The sequence below is a fragment of the Phacochoerus africanus genome, chromosome 4 (assembly GCF_016906955.1).
Source record: "Phacochoerus africanus isolate WHEZ1 chromosome 4, ROS_Pafr_v1, whole genome shotgun sequence".
In the NCBI taxonomy this organism is placed as follows: Eukaryota; Metazoa; Chordata; class Mammalia; order Artiodactyla; family Suidae; genus Phacochoerus; species Phacochoerus africanus.
Genome location: NC_062547.1, coordinates 80,113,147 through 80,135,410, shown reverse-complemented (window position 1 = coordinate 80,135,410; position 22,264 = coordinate 80,113,147). Strand labels below are relative to the sequence as shown.

At 52.7% G+C, this 22,264-nt stretch overlaps 1 protein-coding gene across 3 annotated transcripts in view; it reads right to left on the bottom strand.

The window, feature by feature from the left end:
• COL23A1 (collagen type XXIII alpha 1 chain) overlaps window positions 1–22,264 on the bottom strand; it is a 371,218-nt gene that overhangs the window by 133,574 nt on the left and 215,380 nt on the right. The gene's annotated exons all lie outside the window — the stretch shown is intronic.

Below are 22,264 nucleotides of genomic sequence, written 5' to 3'. Positions count from 1 at the left end.
CCCACCAAACCTGAGTGCACTGTGCCCATCCTGGCTGACACAGACTCTAGCCAGGCCACGGCTGACCTCACAGGGTGGGTGCCTGTGGTCTGCCCAGCACCTACCTTCTCTTCTTTTGCCTTTAGTACCTCAATTTTCCAGAGATAGCCATCATTCCCCACTCTCAGTTCAATGGATTTGGTAAGTCTTGATCTCCCACATGCACCCTGGCTTCTGGCATGTGACTGTGGCCTGACCCATTGGCATGCTCTTGTTTTTCTGGCCATAGTGTTTGGCTCAGAGACAGACATGCCACCAAAGGAACTCAGTCATGGGGCTTCTGCTGGAACTGTTAGGAAAGAGAGACATTCTTTGGTTGAGCTATAGGAAAGGCTAGAGTTTCGAGTGCTCCACCTCCTAAAGATGAAGCCAGCATGGAGCAAGGCAGACCCAAGCACTGGGGACAGGGGTGTCCTACTGCCCCCACAGGAACACTCAGACCCATCCTTCTGAGGTCAAATCAACAGTCCACCTTTTTTTTTTTTTTTTTTTTTTTTCTGTTGGTTTAAACCAGTTTGAGTCAGGTGCCAGATGACAAAACATATCCTCTCGGGTGTAAGTGGAACTTGGGGAGACCAACATGGCACAACTGTCTCACATTCATCATTAGTGCATTACCTATAGCTACAGTTTATCAAGGTTTTAGTTAATTTAAACCCTGTCCTTGGCTATAGGTACTATCATCCTCTTGTCATCAGCAAATGTGATCACTGGACACATTTTATGTCTCCAAGTTGTTAAAAACCATGAACAGGGTAGGCCTACGTATGAAATTATAGTCCACAAGAAAAAAAATTTCCTCCTGGCTGACAGTAGCCCACTCATTCATTCATTCATTCAATGGTTATTGAGTCTTCCTATGGGCCAGTGGCTGCTCTGATTAGATTGCTGTGACCATTAACCAACCAGCTACACTCCCAGCCCAACACTAGTCCAAATGATTCCTTCTCAGACAAAAAGACTGGGCATTGTGTCAACCCATCTGAAGTCCAAATGCACTGGGATTGAACACTCCCTTGACCCACAGTCACGCAGGAGACCAGCTCAGCAGATGGCTTATACCTGGTGGGCCCTGATGCTCACTGTTGTCTGGTTCCAGGGCTCATGGACCCTTTGTTTCCTCATCTGCTCTAGACAGCAGCCCTAGGTCCCTGTCTGGCTCAACCACTTGGAGTTTCTAGAATCTATCCCTCTGAAAATGGGACAGTTCTGACGTTACACTGCATCTTTTGTTCTTTCTCAAAGCCAAGGCCACGTCTCTAGGATCATACTAGCGAGATCTTTCTGCACTCCAGGTACAATTCATCTGGACCTGGAGATTCAAATGCATGAAATGGGATCCATCAAATGCTTTCTGCACCTGCTTTGTGACAGAGGCTTTTGCAACCTCCCCTGTGTGTCCCTCCCCACTGCTCTCCATCAGACGCTCCTTACCTGAAGCAGAAATGGAAACATGGGACCCGAGCCACAATTCTGCTCTGGCTGCTGCCTGCTAAATCTGCACCCCAGCTCCCTGGCCACATGTCTGGCTCTCCTTTCTTCGCCTTGTGCCAAACAGACTTTTAAAAGCTGAGCATGTTCTTCTGTACATTTTTGCCATCCTGGGGCCTGTTCTTTTCTGGGCCACTTCCCTGGCCCTGCTCCCGTTCCTCCTGTCCACACACACCCCTCCTTTCCAAGTCTGAGAAGTGAGTTCCGCATATCCCCCACCCCTGGGGAGAAGCTCTTCTTCTTCCTTCAAACATCCTGACAGCTGCTCTCCTCATTTCTGGCATGTGAAGCTTTTGGCTTGTGGGATGGCAGTTCCCGGTCCCCAGGATGGTGAGCCACGGGGGCAGGAGGTCCATAAGGGCTGTGCCTCCCTGAGCCCGCCCCTCCCCCTCTCCAACATGGAGAGATGCTGGATTATGGGTCTAGATGTTTCGGGGAAGGCCCTTGGAAATCACCTTGTCCGGCAGTTGCATCTTAAGTAGCAGAATCACCTAGAGCCCTCTTCCTGTCTCCCAGGGATGGAGCCCTGGGGTTTGGGGTGGGTCTCAGGCACCTGGGTGTTTAAAAACACCCCCAGCTGCTATGACTCTGCTGATGCGCCCCACTGGGAGCTCCCCCCAACCCCGGCAGGGCAGTCGGCTGCTGATACAGGGCACAAACTGCTAGGTTTCGAGAGTAAGCCCACACGGAGCCTGTCTAGGACTCAGGCTCCCATGTACCCACGTTCCTGTGCCCTTGCGCTAACGGCAGGCTTAGAAGACTGGGTTGGGGGTAGCTTCCTCCCACAGCCCTTGTAAATACAGCCTGGGCTTCTTAAGCAACAGGGACCATCCAGTCAGGCCAATAAACGTCCATGGAAACCGATAAATCAATGAAGCAATAAACGGTAGGGGCCATAACAACCTCTTTACAATTTCTCTTTGGGGGTGGGCTTTGTAATGTTACTTTGTTGTTGTTGTTGTTTTAATAAGCAAAACTGTTTTCTTGGGACTCCATCCAAGAACATTAGCTAAATAGCTGGGATCCAGCCCCAGTTGTGCACAGGAAACCCTGTTTAGGCAGACAGTGTGGGAGACCGAGGCTGGGCTTTGATGTGCAGTGAGGGGGTGTCCTGGGGGCACTGAAGCCTTTATGAGAGGCCCAGGCGCCACCGTCTCTGGCTTAGCTTCCGGCTGGCCTCCCCCTGGCCCCCCTCTCAGGGGTTGGATCTGATTCCACGATCCCCTCTGGCCAAACCGTCCTGTGTCCTCTTGATGCGTAAGGATCATGTACAAGCCTCTTGGCAGGTATGAAGGTCTGGCTCGAGCCCACCTCACTGCTTCCCAGCCTCTACCTCATGACCCAGGTTCGGCCCATGGACCACTCAGCGTCCACTGGACCATTTGATGCCTGTGTCCCTCCTTGAAGGCTTTGATGTTTGTGTTGCCTGTTCTCCTTTGGGACAGCCAGCCCCTTCATTCTCCAAGCCCAGGCCTTGACATCACCTGCCCCCCACCCTGCCTGGTAGGGTCTCCCTGTTACACTGGGAGCTCGTTGAGGCCAGAACGTGGGTCCCCTTGGGCTGAGTCCGGGTGCGAGGCAGGAAGGGGAGTGGTCAGGGCAGTGAGGGCTTGGAGGCAGACAGGCTAGGTTCAAGGCTTGCTCACCCTCCCTCCACCTGCTTCAGTCCTCACATCCTGCAAGATGAACCTCTCAGTGACCAGGATCATCTGCCGTGGAGCATCCTCCACACCTGCTGCCTCCCTCCATCAGAAGGGGCGTCCCACCGGTTACAGACCCATCTGCCCTACCAGGCTGAGAATCCCCACAACAGGGCTGGGTCTCATTCATCTTCTCCTTCCAACTGGACCCAGAGGGTCACTTAGGAGCTCTGCGGGCTGCAGGGGCTGCTCTCAGTCCAGGCATCTGGAGTGGAGGCAGGTACCTGCCTGTGCCTGGGGTTTCCTCTGCACCTTGAGGTAGGTGCCGCTGCCTCCGTCCTCTAGGGCTCCAGGTCACCTTTACTCTGAGCCCCTGCTCATTCAGTTCCACCCAGCTGCTGAGGTCTCCCTTCTATGCCACTGCTGCCCCTGCCTCACCATCTCCTGAGCTGGCCCCCATCTGACCCCACCTTCTCTCACATACACTTCTGTCCAAAGCCTCTTCTGTACCCGCATCCCATCCCACCCTTCCAGGCCATTTTCCACCCTATCCCCCGACCCCCTGGGAAAGTGTTTGCAGAGTACCTCCCCTCAAAACTCATCACCGTGACCAGAACAAACCCTGTGTCTCTCTATCTGACTTCCAACCACTTCAGCTTCCCCTGGAAGGGACAGCGCCCCCACCTTCCCAGAAGCACTTCCCTCCTCCTGGCCTGTCCCCATGCTTGTCAACGTCACATCTATTGTTTAGACCAGAGCAGGTGTCACCCCTCCTATAAAGACTTTTCCAGCTCTCTCCTTCACCCAGGAAGCAGGTCTTGCCCTCCCTCCATGGCCCAGGACACCCATTTTGCATCCCTGCTCAGTGTGCCAGCCTTCTGGTCATGCCAGCTGGGCCATGCCTTCGGTACCTCCAGGTCTGGAATGGGGTGGGCACTAGGTGAGTGTTTGCTGACATCGAATTTCACACAGCAGGCCTTTAAGACCCTTCTCGGAGCAGGTTTTGCTCTGACTGTTGAGCAGTCCATTTGCTATCAGACAAAACACAGTTGCAGGCAGGTCCAATTTTTTTCCTGTGGCCAAATCATTATCCAAGGGGACTGCTGGAATATAAATCAGTGCTATCGCGATCTGCTTGCAAACATCTGATGCCATTGGCTCCAAGCTGCTTGATGATGTCCAGATGTGGGCTGCTTCACTGACACGCATTTCTGGTAATTAAGCTGACAGGAGCTCCACGTCTGACAGGGGTGCATGGCCTTGAGCAGGTCACCCCTCTGTGTGCCTTCGTTTCTCCTCTGTACCAAGGAGGGAGCACAGCTGGCTTACCGGGAAGTTCACATAAAACATGAAATGACCTCCATTTTCCTGAAGCAGTTTATATTTGGGAATCAAGGAGTCTGCACATCCATATGGACAACCGAGCCCCCTGAAGACTGGGTGGGATTCCTTGTGGGCTGGAGCAACTGGCCTCATCACCACATTAAACGGAGGAGACCCAGAGGTGGATATAAGATTCTGCCATACAAGCAGGGAGCTCCTAGTGTTAGGGAGGCTGGGGACCATATCTGGGGCTGAGCAGGCTTCAGAGGGCTTGTCTTTTGTTTGTGTTTTTAGGGCTGCACCTGTGGCATATGGAGGTTCCCAGGCTAGGGGTCTAATCAGAGCTGTAGCCGCCAGCCTACACCATAACCACAGCAACGCAGGATCCTTAAAACCCACTGAGTGAGGCCAGGGATCAAACCCAAAACCTCATGGTTCCTAGTCAGATTCGTTTCCGCTGTGCCATGACAGGAACTCCCCAGAGGGCTTGTCTTATTCTGGTTCTGAACAAATGCAGGCTGCCATCCCATAACTGTTCTTTTCTTTCTGTGGCACTATCCAAATGCACCCTCTTCCCCCTTTGGGGGACGTCTTGCTTCCAAGTGAAGAAACCATTCTACCAAAGGGGAAGGGGATGGGGAAGGGAAGGCTTGGGAGCTTGGGACGGCACGTGCACACTATGGCGTGCAGAATGGATGGTCAACGGGAACCTGCCGTAGAGCACAGGGCAATCTACTCAACATCCTATGATAACCTAAGGGGAATGGATAGGTGTATATGTATAGTTGCTTCCCTCTGCTGTGCAGCAGAAATTAACACAGTATTGTAAATCAACTCTGCTTCAATACAATTAAACAAAACAGAAACCATTCCGGGGCAGCAGCAGGTAGGTGCACACCTCTATGCTAGTCCACAGGTGTACACCCGCCACCCTCCTGGGGCCCCAGCCCCGCTGGGCACTGCAGAGAGTGGAGACAGATAAGACCCAGGAGCTCCAAGCCTTGAGGAGCTCAGAGCCAGGCAGACGGCACGCTGTGCACACAGGAGAACCACTCTAAGGGAGATGCCCCAAAGCACTAAGGAAATTCACTGGGTCAGAGGCTTCATTTCTGCACAGCGGGCATCAGGGAAGGCTTTATCAAGAAGGCAGTATTGGAGTTTCTGTTGTGGGGCAGTGGCAATGAATCTGACTAGTATCCATGAGGATGTGGGTTTGATCCCTGGCCTCACTCAGTGGGTCAGGGGTCCAGCGTTGCTGTGAGCTGTGGTATAGGTTGCAGACGCAGCCTGGATCCCATGTTGCTGTGGCTGGGGCTCTGACGGGCAGCTGTAGCTCCCATTCGACCCCTAGCCTGGGAACTTCCATGTGCCGCAGATGTGGCCCTAAAAAGCAAATAAAATAAAAAAAAAAAAAAAGAGGGCAGCAGTATTGGAGCAGGGGCTTCAGGGTGAGAAGGACTTAGACTGTTGAGAGGGCAGGCAAGGAACAGCTGTGGGGACAGTTTGAGACAAGCTACGGAAGCGGGTAAGCCTGGATCAACTCATTTTTGTCTAAAACTTTTGGTGTGAGAAAGGCATAAGAGAAAATCAAGTCCACCCAGCCAGGACGGCAGGCTAGGGAGGGGGAGCCCCACAGGCTGGGCAGTAGGATCTCCCATAGTGTCCCCTGGAGGACAGCAGCAGGGCCAGGATGGGCAGTCAGAAGTCATACTCCTCTAAAGTAGCTCAACCAGCAAGCTCCTCGGAAGCTTTTATCCAGGAAGACCTGGCACACTTGGCATGACTCCAAGCCAAGTATGGCTGTTTATCTGGACAACGAGGACTTTTTATTGTTCCTAGGCTCTAAGGCCATGAACATGCTTTTCCCCTTGCCTGCTACCAGTCCCCTGCTGGCAGATGCATGCACTCCCAGCGTGTGGGGGGTACTCCTCACCGCTGCAAATCCTAACCAGTGCAACTGGAGAGAAGGGATGGTAATCCAGACAGGCAGGTGTGAGGAGGAGAAAGAGAAACGAACAACTGCTCATGTGCTGTGACCCTCCAGGGGTTACCCTTTCGAGACTTGGGCCCCCAATTGATAGAGTCACGTGGATATGCAAATGCCTCCATTGAAATGATTCACGATATCTAAGCCCCCAAACCAACCAGCAGCCCAGGAAAAGCACAGCTAGTCCTGGCACTCAGAGCAGAGCCAAAGTGATGCCAAGCGTCCCCACTGCAGGATTCTACATCAACATCCCTGTGATGATCACATCTCTTAGGCAGAGCCCTTGCCAGTTGGGTGGCCCTGAGCTAAAGGAATCATGAAGGGGGCACAGAGCTGCTGCTCAAAAGACACCCCCTGCAGGAGAGTGTGGAGCCAGGCTGTAGACCCTGAGCATGGTTTTTTTGGTCCTCATGTTGAAAGTGTCAAAGGAAAGGCTCTCTGCAGAGCTGATGAGGAGTCGGAACCTGAAACTCACATCCAAGTATCTCTACTTCCTTATCCTAAGTGGGTTCAAGCAGCATCACCAGGTAGCAGCCCCCAAACCAAGACAGGTGCTGCCCCCGGCCCCACTTATAGGTCAAGAAGGGCAAAATGACATGCTTGCATTCACACGACTGGTCCTTTTACTCTAAGATCTTTCTATTAAGGGATGCCGAGCAGGCAGGATAGCTGAAAGAGGGCTGAGCTGTGGGCCTGGCTTTGCCAGCTGCAGGTGATGGGTCAGATGAGTCTCCAGGGGTTCAGCTCTGCCTCCAAGTCCCCCAGCCCCACTTGGCTGAGCTACGTGACATCAGGCTGGCCAGACTGACACTGGGAGACCAGGACTCTAAGAGACCAGGACCCAGGCAGTCCAAGCCTTCTTCCAGGGCAACGTCCTTGGCTTCCTGGGCTGACTGGTCCTGGCACCACCCCCCCGTGCCTTGCCCTGGCTCACAGCTCTCCCACCCACCTCTGCCCCTCCAGGCAGAGTCCCAATTCCATGATCCCTACTGGGTGTGGGTTTCCTACCAAGGTAAGAACATCCTCCCCAGATCTCATCTCTGAGCCCACCACCTCCTGACCCCCCAGCTGAGTCTCTCAGTGCAAAGCCAACTCCCATCCACACCCCACTGCACCAGGGGGTTCCCAGGTTCAACTCTGAATCTGAGGCTGAAAATGTTTCCAAGTGTTAATTTTATAGCTACTACCAACCAGAATTAACACCTTCAGATTTAGCTTCAACTCTAGAACACTGTTCTCAAGATCTAATAAGTTGGCTTAAAAGGATTTTAGGGGAAAAAAATATCAAACCCGACCCACTCTATATGAGGAAATCCAGTAAAATTTTTAGATTAGAGGTTGCACAATGACAGCCCACAGACATATTTTGCCTGGTGTGCAGAGCAGTTTAAAAACATGTGAATTAGCTGCCTAGAGTTAAAAGGCATTTTTGCACCCTGCTCAGGATTTCTGGTTCCTTTTTAAGAAAGAAGGTGATGGGGCAGCAGATGCTAATCCTCTGAAGATGGGGACTGACTCAGGTGAAGGTGGGACCTGGAGAGGTGGGGAGGGGGGCCGCCAGGTTCAGGAGGCCTTGAGGGAGGTTGTTGCTCCCGAGAGAAGTGCCTCTGAACATTCCAGGTCCCCAGTGCAGACCTGGCTTGGCTGCGGGCCCTGGCGTAATTTACAGACTTGGCAGGCAAGCCATTTCCTCCAGTTTTCTGTTTCTAATTAAAGCTTTTAGGCAAGGGGCTTAGTTGCTGATTCGGATGCCAGAGTCAGGCCTGGCCTTATTAAACAGAAATATACAGCCAAGAGGAAATGAAGGAGGAAGGACAGATGATGCCAAAGGGGAAAACACAGGACTAAGAAACCAGAGCAGCATCTAGTGAATTAAAATATCAGAGGTGCGCTTGGGGGAGGGGGTGGGTGCAGAGATGGGGGGGCAGGAGCAACAGTGACTGCAAAGGGGTGAGGAGCGCCAGTTTCAGGCTTCTTAGGAGAAATGATGAGTGCTGTGGGAACAAGAAATCAACCTCCTTGGTAAAAAAATGAAGGCCTGAAAGACCCTCAAACCTTCTGACCCAGCTGGAGAACTGGGACTGTCACTTACTAGCTGGCTTGATACCCTTAGGTCCCAGGTGGGTTGGCTCCCTCACCTCGTCCCAGATTTCTCAGCTATAAAATGAGCACAGCAACAACAACTAGACAGGAGTTGCTATTGAGATGGGAGATAACTAGGCCTCAGGCTCAGCCACTGTGGCCCGTCTCCTGATGACACGTTGAGTTAAGCCCCGGTGAGGTGAAAGACAAGGTGACCACAATTTCCTCTCGCCCTACCTGGGTTGAGAGGGACTTTGCAGATCAACACATGCACAGAGAAGGTCCTCAATCCAGGGAAGAGACCTAAGGAGAGAGGGGTCGCCAGCCCATACCATGTCCTGCCAAGCTCCCAGCAACCTTCATGCTGAAATCCATCTTGGCTAAAAGATGCACGTGCCCACCAGGAAGGACCCTGAGTCAGGCCAAATGTGGGTACAAACAACAGCTGGCTAGAAACAACCCCCTGCCCCGACAACCTGGAGGACTATCCACCTATACAAGCAATTCAAGCCACCTCTGTTGCACACAGCTCATTCCGTGAGCTCAGCCCTCTGTGCTCTACCACGCATGCTGTGCTTTTAATAAACTCTGCACCTGCTTCACAGTCTTGGTCTCCTTGTTGAATTCTTTCCCCAAGGAAGATAAGGACCGAGGTCCTCTCGCTGCTCAACTCACTCTGAGGATGAAATGAACGCATGTCAAAGCCCAGCAGCACCTGAGCAGTGGGATGCAGGCTACTTCTCAGGGGTGGGGCCCTCCCTCTGCACCTGGGTGGGCAGAACCCAATCTGCTATTCCTGTCCCAGCTCCCCAGCTGGAGGGAGCCCTCTGGGTATCACACACACATCACAGTTTTGGTCCTATGAGATCACGCTGGGCAAAACCCATTCAAAGGCACAGTCCCCACAAAGGCTTCTCATTTTTGCTGGCGGGGCTCCCTCCCACAGGACCGGTGGGTGCCAAAGTCACCATCTGGGGAAAAAGCAGGTACCTTTAAACACACCTGAGCAGGATGTTCCCCTGGGGAGGGACATGGCCAGCCCAGGGGCTGATCCACTGCTCAGGCAGGAGCAAATCCTCTCCTCCACTCACTCCTCACTCCAGGGACTACAAGGAGCACCTTGGGGTGGGGGGCGAGGCGTGGGAACACCAGCACTTGACGACTTCTGTCTTGACTTTCTGTCAGTTGCATGTGGACAAGTTCACTTAGGCTGGGTGTGTATGACTGAGTCCTCTATGTGCTGGGAGGTCCTCACGTAACTCGTGCTTTATTTTCAATCAAGTGGACCCTGGAGGGTATAATTTTCAGCACACACTGGCTTCTGCTGGAACTGAAATATTTGATTTGAACATATTTTGCTGGAGTTCCCAACGTGGCTCAGTGGTAATGAACCCAACTAGGATCCATGAGGATGCGGGTTCGATCCCTGGCCTCGCTCAGTGGGTTAAGGATCTGGCGTTGCCATGAGCTATGGTGTAGGCCAGAAGCTGTGGGGAAACTGGCAATGTCACACCTGCTATAGGCACACCTACATTCTATGTCTTGCTTGCCTTCATCTGTCTGCTATTTTCTTTTTCTTCCTTTTGTCTTTTTGCCTTTTCTAGGGCCGCTTCCTGCGGCACGTGGAGGTTCCCAGGCTAGGGGTCGAATCGGAGCTATAGCTGCCAGCCAAACAGAGCCACAGCAACTTGGGATCCGAGCCGCATCTGCCACCTATACCACATGGCAACGCCAGATCCTTAACCCACTGAGCAAGGCCAGGGATCGAACCCGCAACCTTACGGTTCCTAGTTGGATTTGTTCACCACTGAGCCAAGATGGGAACTCCCTGTCTGCTATTTTCCATAGCACGTGTCATCTTCTGAAATACTACATGATGAACGCATTCTAGTCCTTATTTTTGCCTTGTCTCCTGCTAAATGGGAGCTCCACCCAGCAGCTCAGAGATTTTCATTTGCCTTATCGATTTATGCATCCTCTCGCTGGACTGGCGGGCATGCTATGAACCTTTGTTTAAATGTGGACAACTCTGTCTTCACAACACCGCTGAGAAGTTGGCTTTATCATTCCCATTTCTCAGGTGAGGAAATGAAGGCTGGAAGAGGTGAAGTAAGCCACACAGGGCCCCCCAGCTGGCAAATGGAGTTGGGCAGGAGCCCAGGGCTGCCTGTGCCGGGACCGGCGCCCTGTGTGTTGCAGAGGTGCTGCTGGTCTCCTAAGAACGGAAGCCAGGTGACCGCAACTGCTCTTTATGAACCAGACCTTGAGTTAGAGGCTTTCATCACCCCACTCTACTTTTGAGTGATCCTGCCTGTTCAGCCACTTATTTCCATTTAATGAAGAGGAGAGGGAGGGGACTTGCCCAAGGCCACACAGCTAGGGGGATGACAGAGAGGAAGTTTATTTACATAAAGGGGTTTCTCCAGCTTTCTAGAGGCAATTGCGGTCCTCTCCCGCCCCCAGTGCATAAGTCATATCCTGTTTACTTCCATGAGATAAGGGCCTTTGGATGAATAGAGGGCTCAGGAAGCTAAATGAGGACTTAGCCAGGCAGGGAGTGGCAGGGGAACTTCAATAGGCAGCTTTTGAGGACACCCTCCAGGCAAACCCTGCCGCTTTCACCATCCCTCTTGGAAGCCATGGCACTGTGGAGTGGGCCCTTGTCCCATCTGACACCCCAGAAGTCGCAGTAACTTGACTATCTAATTGGCCCTCAGATGGGTGGTGGGCCGTGGAATGCCTCAAGGACAAATCTGACACCCCCGAAGCCTATTTTACCGAGTCTGGAAGGAAGCTGCACAAGGGTGATGGTGACACGGGGGTAACCCACAGGGAAATGCCCAAGTCAGTGTTGGGCAGGGGAGAGCGATGCTGTATCGGTCCAGCAGAGCCACCGTGAGTGTAATCCAAATAAATAGGATCTCATCATGGGCTGCTGTTTCACATCTGTTAGATCTGAATGCCTTTCCTTCCAAGCCCAGGCACAGCGAGTGCATTCCTCACCTCTGGTGAGGGACAGATGGACCTCATGGTGTTTAAGGGGCAGAATGCTGCCCTACACCATCTCCAAGGTACTAGGTTACCCCAGCCTGCTGGAGAAGGAGCCCCAAAGCACCCACTGGACAGTCCTGAAATCAGCTTAACAAAACCTGCTCAAGGCAAGTCACAGAGAAGCCAAAAATCCTGGTTTCTTTCCTTTGCATTTCCTTCCTTTCCTTTCCTTTCCTTCCTTTCCTTTCCTTTCCTTTCCTTTCCTTTCCTTTCCTTTCCTTTCCTTTCCTTTCCTTTCCTTTCCTTCCTTTCCCTTCCCTTTCCCTCCCTTCCTCCCTCCCTCCCTTCCTTCTCTTTTTAGGGCTGTACCTGCAGCATATGGAGGTTCCCAGGCTAGGGGTCAAATTGGAACTGCAGGTGCTGGCCTATGCCACAGCCATGGCAACGTGGGATCTGAGCTGTGTCTGCGACCTACACCATAGCTCAATGCACCACTAGATCCTTAACCCACTGAGGGAGGCCAGGGGTCGAACCCGCATCCTCATGGATACTAGCTAGGTTCATTACTGTTGAGCCACAGTGGGAACTCCAGAAATCCCAGTTTGTTAAATTCTCTTCTCTCCATCACCACCTGCAACCAGCCATCTGGGCCTAGGATTCCACCGCCTGACATCCCCAGGCACGTTTTCCCAGCTCCCCACATCTCCACAGCAATCTCCTGCCTGCAGGATGAACCACCCCCGGCTGTTCATCTCCCACCCACAGCAGATCCCATCCTGTGGTGGGTGGCCATGGCAAGGGTGGAGGGAGAGCAGGCAGGCAGAGCAGGAGGAAGGGCAGGCCGGGCCAAAGAAACCACTCATGCACAGGCAGAGTGGGAGAGGTTGGTTCTAGGGGACAGCGAGCTGTCCTGAGCATGTGGTAGGAGTCAGGGGCGGGGGAGACATTGGAGAGGCAGGCAGGGGTCTGGTGCCTTTACCCAATGTTCTTGATGCTGACCCTCGAAGGGGTTAAAAAATTCCACAGAGCCCATGGAAAGCACACATGTGCCCAAACACCCCATCTGCCCCTATTTCGGGATTATACGTGCACCCCCAGAAGGGCGTGGTTGCTGGCCCAGGGCATGTGGGTCTCATCATGTAGGAAGACACCACCCTGGTACCTGTGCCTGAGAAGGACGCAGAAGGAGGCTGCGTGGAGGCAGAGAGCAAGGAGAGCCGGCTGGGAAACCACATGCAAATAACACAAAGGTCTTTGGTAAATCCTGCCAGATCCACGTGGTAAACACAGTGCCCAAGAGAGGGATGGAGCTGGAGGCACCTGCTGCCAAGCCGAGTGGGAACTGTGAAGATGCGAGAAATCTCCCTGTGAAAATGAGAGTAAGCAAGTCTGTCCGGCTTGGGGTGGGGCTGAGAGAGCCTGGAGGGTACGCACTGGTCTAGCGCCCCCAGGGACAGGCTGCCTCCCCGGTCCCCACACAGTACGCTGCTCACTGCCAGCTCCCAGGGGCTGAGAGAACAGACACAGAGAGACCAAGGACCCAGGTGGTGAGGGAGACCCTGCCTCCACCGTGTCTGCCCACCAGGGCTGGACGGGCGAGGGACTCCACACGGAGACCCGCACCCCTCGGCTGACTCAGCCCAGGTCCCAGGAGCCCTAAGCAGAGTCGACCTTCAATCGCTGCAGATTCGTCTGGAGGCAAGTCTGACCTTATGTGAGGCGGATTAGCCACAATTTCATCCCACTTTGGGGGCGTATTTCCTCATTTCACTAGAAATGTTAGCTGTCTGGTTACGGGGGCTGCCTCGGACATGTCCAATGGCACCTCTCGTTACAGAACAATTTTGATTTCTGACACATCAAGCCCCGGTGAGAGAAGACTGGGAACCTGCTGCACTAGAGCTTGATTAAATTACCATAATCTGTGTGCCAGTCAAAAACAAAACACAGGAAGAGCCCTGAGATACAGAGGTAAGTTGTTTTGTTTTTTTTTTTTTAATGTACAACGTGACTGTTCTTAGTAACGCTGAACTGTACAATGATTAAGATGGGAAGTTTTATTGTAATGTGTATTTTACTACATAAAAAAGAAGGAAAAAAGCCCCATTAATTTAACCATGCAACCAAAATTTGCAAAGACCCTAGTGAGTCCAGCACGTTTCCTAAGTGCTTGAGGCGGGGGAGACCCTCCTAGAATAGCGGGCTTGAAGACTGGGATCAGGGAGAGGCTGGGACAGAGGGACAGCCTGGGGAGAGGCAAGGCAGAGATGGCCCCCGGTGGTCTGGCTAGGCCAACTGCCATCTGAGACCAATGCTACGAAATCGGGCAATTGTATATCAAAGTCCTGATATCTCGCTTGAAAAAACCAGCAGCTCTGGCCTCCCTGGGCCTGCGGCCTGGCATGGCCACGGTCCCCAAAGCAGAGCCAGGCTCTGAGCCTTCTTGGCCCCTCACTCATCAATACCCTTCTGAGCTGGGGATGCCTGCCTTTAAGACTTTGAGAAATGCTTAGGGAGTGGCTTTTACAGCCTCCTTTCAACTGGAGGGGGAGGATGGTGAGGCTGGCAGCCAGCTCTCACCAGGAAGAAGGAGGCTGCACAAGCCATGGTGGTGGCTGCCAGCCCACTCCACCCCTACCTCCCCCAGGAGGCAGAGGGGGTGCACAGCAGGCTCCCATGGCCACCCCCAGAGAGACATGGTGAAGGGCCCCTTACTGGGAGCTTAGCACTAAAGGGGCCTGTGAAGGGGGTGGCTGGGTTAATAATTTCCTGGCAAGTCCCTACTATTGCCCACTAAAGTGCAGTGGCCAAGGGTATTACACTCTCCAGCACTCACCAAACAAAGGGCGCCCTGGCCTGGATTTCTTTAATCCAACCTGCGCATTCTTGCTCCTATGGCGAAACCAGGGACTTCCAGGGGAGGCGCAGTCTTGAGTCTGACTCTCCCCATGACCTGGTCTGATCAACAGAGAGATCCCTATAGTGGAGCTTCACAGTCCACTGGAATCCTTTTGGAGGAGAACATGGTTCTGGCACAGTTCCTGAGGGGATGGGGTTTCTAAGCTGAGACGCTGAAGCCCAGAGAGGTTGGACTGTCTGCCCAAAGTCACACAGCTGGTGGGCACCGAGCTACAGTTCCAGCTGTTTTGGAGCCAGAGAGCACCCCAGCTCCTGATCAGAGGCACCTACATTGCCTGGACGGAAAGTTGGGTTATCAAGATGGGAATGAAAAGCTCAGGGGGGAAGAAAAAAGCTTAACTTCCAGGTTTTTTCTTTGTTTCCACATTGGTCCTTTGGGGAAGCCTAGGCAGGCCCAGAGTTTATGTCCTAACAGTGGAACGAAGGTAAAGCTGGGAACCCATCTACTTCCTTGTCCTCCTGTGAGTGTGAGGGGGACAAATGGCAGGGATGGAGGAGGATGTGACCCTGAAGAGGTGGGGACCTCAGGGCAGGCATGGATGCTCCACTGTCACAGAGCCTGTGGGGGCCCAGCCCAGCTCAAAAAGCTGGGGTCGGGGGAGAGGCTGTGCCAGTCAGTTGTGCCCTGAGTTCACTGGGTCTCATGGAAACTGTATCCCTGCCCAAGGTAATGGTATGTTCTTAAGCTCCCCCCACCCACCAAAGTGGGAAATGGGGGTTTGACTCCCCCCCCACCCCGCCATGGGGGTGTGGAATGAAAAACAGAGCCCAGACGTGGGACTCAGGTGGGAAAGCAGATGGAGAAGCCCAGCCTGGCTTCTACCACTGGGACCACACTCCTCCCCCGACCTCCTCCTAAGAGCCCCCCCGACTCCTGGGGGTGGGGGGGCGTCATAAAGCTGAATGTCAGCTGTGATTTAGGGCGGCCTTACTCCTTGGCTGGCTGGGAAGTAAAGTGAATCCAGCTGGCAAGCAGGGCCTGCAAGCGGGGTGGGGAGGGAGGGGAGCGGGGAGCGCTCCAGGCACTCGCGGGTGCAAACCTGGGCTGGCCTCCACTTCAGGCCTGGCCCCTGAAAGTCTCTGTGATCAGGAAGGTTGGCCTCCTGTGCAGGGTTCTAAGACTTGAGAAGCAAATCACCTGGCAGTCCTGTTACCACACAGACCTGACCCCCGCCCCACCTCCTAGCCAGGTCTGAGTGCAGCCTGGTAATTTCTAACTCTAATTTTTGGAACCTCTCCAGGGACCAAACTTTGAGAACCCCTGCCATAGGCCCAGTGCTCCACTCCAGCTGGAACCAGCTCTTCCCCCAGGGATGGCTCCTCCTCACCCCTGCCCCACCAGATCAGAATTCTCCAAACAAGAGCCCAGCCCAAACACCTTCTGGGTCTGTGTTAGGAAACCCGGCTGAAGTCACGTGGAGGGTTTGAGCCTGGCATGTTTCCCGGCTTGGGCGGCTTCTCGGCCGTGTCTCTGCAGGCCCAGGACTCAGCATGGGCTGGTGGCTACCTTGTCCTCCAGGGGCTCTGTTAGCCCCAGAAGACTGTCCCATTCTTTCTTGGGGGGGGGGAATTGTAGATGTCCTTGCTCAACTGTCCCCTGGGGCCCAGGACGTTCCATAGAAACCCGGGCCTTCAGTCTGGGGGCAGAACTTCGCTTTGTCCTCAAAGCTTAGGTGAGGATGGGGGGAGGGAACGTGATCCCACCCTGACTTCTCGAGGAAGGATCTAGTAGAGTCTTCTGCACCTCCTGGATGTTCTTCCAGGTCAGGGCTGGGGTTGGTTTGGACCACTTCCAGGCGCTGGCGCACTGTACAGGTGACTTGGGCTCAAGCCACCAGCTCTTTGCACATTGGAGTCATGAATAAAAGGCCTCAATGATAGGAAGCATCAGGACCAACGACATTTCAGACACTCTACCCATGAGCCAGGTGACGTGGGACACCTTATTTTCTTTGTGTCTCAGTTTTCTCATCTTATACTGGAGATCACTACAAGACCTACCCAGAGGGTTCCTTGAGGATAAAATGAGATCATCTAAGTCCACATCACTGCTTGATAAAATGTTATTATTATTTACAAAGTAAACCAAGAACAAAAACTTGTAGATGTGTGGTCACTGTGGCATTACTCACAAGAGCCAAGACATAGAAACTACCCAAATGTCTCTCAATGGTGATAAAGGATAGATAAAATGTGGCCTATCCATCCCGTGGAATATTATTCAGCCATAAAAAAGGAATGAGGTGCTGATACAGGCTATACCATGGATGAACCTCCAAGACATTATGCTGTGTAAAAGAAGACAGACACAAACGGTAATGTATTGGAGGGATCCATGCATATTAAATGTCCCAAACAGGCAAATCCACAGAAACAGGTAGATGAGCAGCACAGCCTGGGGCTCCTAGGGGCTGGGGGAGGGGGTGATGGGAAGTGTCTGCTAATGGAGATGGATTTTCCTTTAGGGAGAAGAAAAAGTTCTGGATCTACAGAGTGGTGATGGTTGTACAATTCCGTGAATGTACTAAACACCACTCAATTACACACTTTAGGCCACCCCCAGGGAAAATCTCACCTCTCTGCAGATGCTCATTTCTAAAAGGGAGTGATTTGTTAAAAAAGGCTGACTGGTGAGAAGCTCCAGAGGCAGGGTCTGGGGAAGACTTTTTTTCAGAAATAACAGTGGTTATTAATGACAAGAGGGGCATCACCCTAGACTCATCAAACGCACCGAGCTCATGACTGCAAACCTACTGTGTTAACCAACTCACGTGGCTTCATATCCAGACTCCTCACTGCCTCCACCTGGACTGGCTGGTGTCTCATAAAAGAGGTTTCATGAGGTGTTGGCTCCTCTATCTTGACATGAGGCGAAGCCTCAGGAAATCCCAGAGATGTTCGTCCGGGTTGTAAATGAGGCCACAGCTTTTCAAAGGCTGGTTTCCCCTCTCTTGCTCCCTTGAGCCCTGGGCCGCATGGAGACCACATGGACGGCTCTGAGCGAAGGGCACCCCAGGGGCCCGAGTGATCCCAGACCAGGGGAACAGGTCATCCATAGCAGTCGTCCTCTACCGGGCACCCCCCAGGGCCCAGTGTGCCTCCCCCTACCCCGCTGCTGACTCTATACCCTCCCTCTGAGGTCAGGGGTTGAAGAAGGGAAAACCAAGGCCCTGGGGTGGGGGGCAGGGAGTGCCAACCAGCTGGTGGGAGGCAGATTCACTCTCAGGTGTGCAGTCTCTTGGGGCTGTGACCCACCACAGCATGGGGGAGGGCGAGGGGGAGGGGAGCTGGCCCACCCTGTGTCCATGTGACAGTGGCTCAGACCCAAGCATCACGGTGGGACTGTTGTAGCACAGCCTGGGGCTTGGAGTCCCCACAGAGGGAGTTACCTGTGCCTTGTGCCACAGCTAGAGAACGCCTAACAGAAAACCTGGTAAAATCTGTTCTGGCTACAGAGACTCACGTCCTGAGGCGAGTCCAACTTTCCCCACCAGCCCCAGCTGCAGCCAGGTTGGCTGAGGTGCCCACCTTGGACCCTGCCAGGGGTTCCATCCCTAGAGCCTGAGCAGATGCTGACAGGAGTGGGATCTCTGGGACAGTCAGCTAGTGGCTGGACTTGTGCCCACGGCCTGCCAACAGCTGGCTGAGGTAGGGGTGGTGGTGGGGGTGGTCCCTGGAGACCTCCACAGCAGCAGCTCCTGCTTCACCCACAGCCTTACAGAGTGAGGGTCTCACCCTCTCCTGGGATCTCCCTACCCAGGGGACTGAGCCACAGCCACTCCTGCTCCTGCAGCCCTGTTTCCCGCTCAGATTCTTCTCCGGGGGAGGGATGAGGTGAGAGGTGGTGGGGGACCCCTCTGCGGCACTGAAGCTCCCCTCCCTGGGGCATGGGTGTTCCAGGTCTTGGTGACCTGAGGGTGGGCAGGAAGTTCAGAGAGGGAAATGGATCCCCTGCTTTATCTAACATCACCCCTTCACCCAAGCCCTCACGTCTTTGCATCAACAGATGCGTCAACATTTGCATCTGGATGCAGATGTCCAAAAATGGAAATATTTGGGCTAGTCCTACCTCAGTTACTCCTCCCGGGGCCATGAGCCCAGCCTGCCAAAGACTCTCCGGCTCCGGGAGCCTTGCCTACCTCCGCCCTGAGAGTGGACCCAGGGCCTGGATGGCCACACTCTTCCTGCCCTCTCCCCACTGGGAGCTTACTCTCGGGCTCTGCCTTGGAAACGTCCCACAGATGGGCGATGTGCCGCACCTGTGTTCCTAAAGCGATGTAGGGAACAGGAAACCCAAAGTGGCCGCCCCTCAAAGGCCAGAGCCAGGCTCACACACCAGCCTTCAAAGGTATGGTTGAGAAAACCAGGAACGTGGGATCACAGTGCCCACATCAACTGCCGGGATTTTCTTTTTTTTTTTTTTAGGGCTGCATCCATGGCAAATGGAAGTTCCCAGGCTAGGGGTTGAATCAGAGCTGCAGCTGCCAGCCTACACCACAGCCACAGCAACTCGAGATCCAAGCCGTGTCTGCGACCTACACCACAGCTCACGGCAACGCCAGATCCTTAACCCATTGAGCGAGGCCAGGGATCAAACCCGCATCCTCAGGGATCTAGTTGGGTTGGTTAACTGATGAGCCATGAAGGGAACTCCAACTACCAGGATTTGTAAGAGACGTGCTCATTCCATTTCAGCCTGGATAGCATATTTTCCCTCCATTCATAGTAAACCTGATATTTCTTAGGAAATGAAAATCCGTGTGCCCTGACCATCCAGTATCAAAGCAAGGCAGGCAGAATTTACAAGTTCATCACTACATTAACAGCAGCTGGAAAAATAAACGCTCGTGTGGCTGGCTACGTACTACTGCATTTGTATCCAACCAGGGCTTTTTGTGCATGTGGGTGTGTTTTTCAACATTCTTATTAAAAAGGCAATATACTATTCCAGGAAATTTTAGGAATAAGACCCACCCACAACCCCACCAACCAAGCATAAATATTCCCATTTTTGGACATATGCTTCCAGCCTGTTGACATGAAGATGTGTGTGCATGGGTGGACGGATGATGTTTGATAAAGAGGGGGTCTGCTTCCCGCCATGAAATTCTTGCCCCCCAGAGGTCACAAAGGCCTGGGGCACCCATGTCTGAGGGAAGAGAAGTGTCAGCTGTGCAAAGGGACCCTCCCACCTCTCACTCTTGTGCCATCAGAAGACTCTGGGAAAAAACCATGGGCTCTGTGAGCAGGAGGGGCTGTGACTAGGTTCCTGGGTAGGGAGAGCCTGGGGGATGGTGAGACCCACCCTCCATGTGGCTGCGGGCGAGATAGTCTTGTTCTCGTTTTTTGCTTTTTTTAAAATTTGTACTTCAGTATTACAGGGTGTTCACCAAAAAATTTTAGTTTATTAATTTTTTTTAATTTTTAAAATTAGAATACAGTTGATTTTCAATATGCCAATTTCTACTCTACAGCATAGTGACCCAGTTATATATGTGTGTGTGTGTGTGTGTATACACATATGTATGTGTGTGTATATATATACACATACATTCCCTTTCTTATATTATCTTCCATCATGGCCCATCCCAAGAGACTGGATATAGTTCCCTGTGCTGTACAGAAGGACCTCAATGATTAGCCATTCTCTTTTTTTTTTTTTTGTCTTTTTGTCTGTTTTAGGGCAGCATCTGCAGCATATGGAGGTTCCCAGGCTAGGAGTTGAATCGGAGCTACAGCTGCCAGCCTACACCACAGCCATAGCAACACGGGATCTGAATCAAGTCTGTGACCTACACCACAGCTCATGGCAATGCCGGATTCTTGACCCACTGAGAGAAGCCAGGGATCGAACCAGTGTCCTCTTGGATGCTAGTCTGGGTTGGTTAACCACTGAGCCATGACAGGAACTCATGCTTATCCATTTTATGTATGTATGTATGTATGTATGTATGTATGTCTTTTTGTCTTTTTAGGGCGGCACCCAAGGCATATGGAGGTTCCCAGGCTAGGGGTCGAATAGGAGCTGTAGTTGCCGGCCTACACCACAGCCACAGCCACAGCAATGCCAGATCCAAGCCACATCTGCAACCTACACCACGGCTCATGGCAACACTAGATCCTTAACCCACTGAGTGAGGCCAGGGATTGAACTCGAGTTCTCAGAGGATACTAGTCGGGTTCAGTAACCACTGAGCCACGACGAGAACTCCCTGCTTATCCATTCTAAACACAACAGTTTGCATTTACGAACCCTAAACTCCCAGTAAGAAAATATTAAGACCACATGCTTTTGCCCTAATATTTAATATTCCATGCTCCACCCTATAATTTATTGGCCATTCCCCCTTATCAGCCATTTAAGTGGCTTCCATTATTTTACTATCAAAATGGGTGCAATAAATGTTCACTTGCAGACCTTGGTTTTGCCCTTAGACTTCTGTTCTGCTGCCCATCTCTGCTCAGGACCTCCTCTTGCCCAACTCCCCTCGTCCTGATCCCTCCTCTCCTGATGGAGGCTTTCCTCACCCTCTCTGGAGCTGTTCCTGTGAGACAGGCTGGGTCTTGGGACCTGGGACCCATGGCTGCAATGGCTGCAGTGCTTGCACTTGGACAAGTGTCTCCTCGAGCAACGAAATACAAACTATAAAGGATTAAAAATAAGTACATGCATGTGCAGTTGGGGCAAATTATGGACAACAAAATACAGAAGGAAAAAAAAAAAACAACTGCCACTTCTGAAGAGCAGAGAGCAAAAGCAGGGTACTACATGTGCCCCTTGTACCCGACACGACCAAAGGGGTGGGCAAACCACCAAAGCCACTCCTCTGGTTGGACGCCTGGACCTGCCCCTACACTCACTCCATGTAAGGCACCAGTTCGCCCCAACTTGGGAAGTGAGCGAACAAGGGAACATACTGCTTGTTTTCGCTCCCCTCTGCCGCAGCAGGGGCCTGAATAAAGCCTTGCCTGAATATTTTGTCTGACCTCTTATCAATTTCTATTGATTAAGGAGGCCAAGAACCCAGGTCAGTAACACCTCTTTACTCTCTCTCTCTTTTTTTTTTTTTTTTTGTCTTTTGACCCTTTAGGGCTGAACCTGTGGCATATGGAGGTTCCCACTCTAGGGGTCTAATAAGAGCTGTAGCTGACGGCCTACACCACAGCCACAGCAGCTCCAGATCCAAGCCATGTCTGCAACCTACACCACAGCTCACGGCAACGCCGGATCCTTAACCCACTGAGCAAGGCCAGGGATCGAACCCACAACCTCATGGTTCCTAGTCGAATTCGTTTCCGCTGTGCCACGACGGGAACTCCAACACCTCTTTCTCTTTCGTTTTATCCAGCTTGGTTCTGACAGTCACAAGCACCCTGTCCAAGAACCTTCAATGGCTCCCCACAGACAATCTCCTGGATAAAAGCCACATTCCTTACCCTGCCGATCGAGCCCTCAACTCCCTGGGCCCAGGCTCCTCAACTCTCATCTCCTTCCACACAACCTTCACATTTCAAGCTCTGACCAAACCAAACCCCGCACAGCTCCCTAGACACTGTGCTCACCCAAGCCTTCATGCATCTGCACACACGAGTCCTCCGCTTGGAGGCCCCGCCCCCTTCTCAAACCCCGCCCACCTGCGTTTCCGCCTCTTCCCTCAGATCTCAGCTCCAGCACCACCCCTGTTGTGCCTAGTGCCCGCCACCTCCCCCGGCAGGATCGGGACTCATCCACCACGTCTCAGTGCCCTACGCACACAGTCCTGTCATGCAGCTTCTACGTGGACTGTATTTG